Below are 3,867 nucleotides of genomic sequence, written 5' to 3'. Positions count from 1 at the left end.
CCACAGGCCGGGAGCTCCGCCGCGCCCCGGAACCTGAACCGAGGGTTGCGTCGGAAGTGGCGCGAGCTGGCGCTAACCCCGCGCGCCCCCGCCGGGTCACGCGACGCTAGGCGGCGGGGTGCGCGCGCCGTTCGGGGGCTGGGCTGCTTTTCACGCGGCGCGCAGCGCGGAGATAGAGCGCCGGCGTGGGGGCAGGGGCCGGGTGGCTGCCAGGTAGAGCCTTGAACCTCGGAGGGTTTATAGTCCCTGAGGTCCCAATGACCTGTCCCCAGAGTGAGGGACTGCCTCGGTAAACAGCCCTAGGACTGTTTGCTTATCTGGCCTCGAGGGTTCGCGCGTCATGGTGCACCGCCCCCTTGGTTCCCAGGTTAGGAGTGGGCCCTCTACGCTGCAGGATTCAGTGAGAACACAGGAATTTAGTGATGAGTCATCTTCAGTACAGCAATCCCAGGAATTTAGAGGCTGGGGATTAACCAAGCTGACTTCAAAATGCAAAGAAAGACAGCTGGACTAGAAAATCAGAACCCCTGGATCCTTCCTCCGGTTCTCTTATTAAATAAGCTATGTGTCCTTGGACAAGGGATTTCATTTCCGTTTCTCCATCCATAAAGTATTGATAATACTTGCTCTGTTTACCCTACAGGATTCATTTCTTTTTTAAGCATGATAAAAATAAGGTATATCAAGTAATGGTGTTTCTATTTTTTAGCTACAGAAGCTTTTCCGTGGTTGTAGTGGCTAGAAATGAATCTGGGAGCCAAGGGGTTTGTTAATTTCAGATAGCTAAAATTAACTTATTAGTTTAAGAATCAAGCATTGAGACTTTACTGCAGGTTAAAACTGCAATTAACTGGCAAAATCCTGACGCTGGCTTTAATTTAGTACTTACAAGTAACATATTTGCCCTAAACTCAGTCTCCTCTGAAATTACTTTTTATGATTTTGAAAAGTCGTGAGTAGAAATGAGAAAAATATCAAGCAATTTTTTTTACTAATTGTATAAAATTAGTATATAATCAATGACATTAATTTGCTTTCCTCCTAAAGGAATAAAGTAACTTTTTTCTTGACACTTATTTGTGTGAGAAACTTTATGCCTCTGACTGGCTGCCAAATTTTAATTTCTGGTTGAGTTATAGTAACCCTGGTTGAGTTATAGTGGGAGGATATACTTGGACAGTTTAAACCAGAGATCGAATGTTTTTAAAACCTATAGTGTCCCTGCTTTTGAAACCTGTTTATAAAGGGTCCTCTTAAAAAATTAGACCTTGCTTTGGATCAAGATCACATACTGGCAGGGCGCTTATATGTGGAAATTGCAATTACTTAATACAGTTTTATGCTTCTAAAAATGTTTATATGTCTGTGATAAAAATTAAGTGACAGGAATGTCATATAAAATGAGAAAAAAACTATTTGAATGTAATTCACAAATAGTTAAGATTACAAATCAGTAAAATGAAGGTGGAAAGATGTAGATAACCTCAATAATAGAGAACGAAGCTGCCTGACAGAAAGTTTTGAAGAAATGTTTCATGTGAGAATCCCCTTCTTGCTCATAATGAGCCCTATCTCAACAACCATGGTTGCATCTCTTTTCCTTGAGGCCAGATAAGTCTAAGCAGCATCCCCCAACACTATAGTGGTCCTTAAAACTATCCAGGCAGCCTGGAGAGTTCTAAAAACCCCGTGGAAGGTAAAGGAGCATTGGTGGCTTGTTGTCATTCACAGTGATGGGCTGTGTCTTGTGGCTAGCTGAAGGAGATGCCAGAGACGCAGTGGGGGGCACTGGAGAGTGTGAAGGGAAAAGGAGACAGCACAGCACAATGCATTATCTAGGGAAAGGGATATGGATTTCAAGGAATTGCGAGAGTACATGGCATATTTGTCCACTTATTAAAACTTAACCATCAGGCTACTCTTGGGTAAAATTGAGTATATTTCAGGATAGGTCTCCTGATTAGGATTTTTATTGAAAAAAAGAAGGGAGACCAAATGAAGGGCATTTCCTCCTTTGGCCACTCTTTCTAGGTTTCCTGAGGGCAGGAACTCTGTCTACCCCACACTGAGACATAGTATGTGCCTAATAAATAGTGAATAAAATTGGGGCACCTGGGTGGCTCAGTCGGTTGAGCGTCCAACTTCGGCTCAGGTCAAAATCTCACAGTCCAGAGTTCGAGCCCCGTGTTGGGCTCTGTGCTCACAGCTCAGAGCCTGGAGCCTGCTTTGGATTCTGTCTCTCTCTCTCTCTCTCTCTCTCTCTCTCTCTCTCTGCCCCTCCCCTGCTCATGCTCTGTCTCTCTGTGTCTCAAAAATAAATTAAAACATTAAAAAAAATAGTAAATGAAATAAAGCATGAATAGGTTTTGGCATACCTGATTAAGATGGCCCTATAGCCCAAATAACTGCAGAAAAGCCAGGAAATAAGCTGAATGGAGGATCCTTCCGTAAACCGTACTAGCTGGGAGGCAACATACTGATGCAGTTAAAGCATGGGCTTTGGCTATTATGAGATATAGGTTTCAGATCTCCCCCCTCTGGAAATCAGATTTCTTTCATTTAATCCTGATTTTGTTACTTAATACCTTTAAGCTTTAATTTCATCTAATTATGAAGAACATTGTCTGTTTCATAGGGTCATTATAAGGCTAAATCTAAAGTGCTTACCATAGTAACTAGTTCAAGGTAAATATTCCATGAGTAGTGGCAATTATTAATATTATTAGCATTAATAGTAATAGTATTTATTGTTACAACCATTACTTTCTCACACTTATTTTATCATGATCGAGGTAAAGAGAAAGCTGAGAACAATCTTTACTCATGATGGCATAATTTACTGCATAAACTGTGGTTTTCTGCCAGGGCCATGCCATGTTTCAGGGATTAAAATTGAGAGGTTGGTCTAAACTCTCCTCGTCCCTGAGTCTTGACTCCCAAAATTTATGCTTATTGTCCTGTCCCCTAGTTATATCAAGACATCATGCCTCGTAAACTGGATTTCTACCTTCATTGCAGCTACCTCTGGATTCAGATAGGCGTTCTGAAGCACTGCTTTCATTATTTCAATCCATCCCTCTCCCTTCTCCTCTGACCCCATGTCTCCTCTTTAGTTACCAGATGAAGGTCAGTTGCTTAGCCTGGCATGCAAAGTTTCGAATTATCTCCATTGCTGAATCCCTCTCAGTTTGGCTTATCTACTTTGGCCTGGGATGGTTTAAAGTTCTGCCAAATTCCTACCAACTGTAGTCCAAATCTCAAAAAGCCAGTTTAAGGCAGCATTGAAGGCAGAGGGAGATCCATTGTGAAGAGACAATGGCCTCTATATTTACAGGGGCCCAGAGTGAGTCTGCAGCCAGTTTGGTCATTTAGGGTCTACAGTTCAGTTATTATTAGCAGTTTATTTCTTTTCCTTAGTATATTCTCACTGTAGAATTGATAGATTAAGAGGTTTTCCTGAATATCGTTCCCCAAACCAGTCTTCTTTATTGAAATTTTTTGAAGATTCAAATATTGACGTGACATTTTTTTGGATCTGGAAGTCTTTGGCTAAGCATTTATTAGAGCTATAAAAGCATCCTGATGACTATTCCCATTGAAATCACTCCATTTAGGGGGTTTTCTCTTACTTAGTGAGATATTTACCTTGGCAACTGTTTTGGGAATCTGGGTGGCTATATATCTTTTTAATTTTATGCACTTGCTTAGCCTATGTTTCATAATTGGGTTGTTTTACCTTTTCATGGATAGCTAGCCATAGCAACAACTATAAACAAGTTAAAATACTTCTAGTCCCCAATTTATTCATTCTCAAATACTCATGGAGCACCTTTTTTTGTGTAAAAAAGTGAACGATACATTGGAAAT

Source organism: Lynx rufus, unplaced genomic scaffold (assembly GCF_022079265.1).
Source record: "Lynx rufus isolate CCGP_SWC_20201006 ecotype Redwood Valley unplaced genomic scaffold, mLynRuf1.p SCAF_5, whole genome shotgun sequence".
Taxonomy (NCBI): domain Eukaryota; kingdom Metazoa; phylum Chordata; class Mammalia; order Carnivora; family Felidae; genus Lynx; species Lynx rufus.
Note: the sequence above shows the minus strand (reverse complement) of the source record.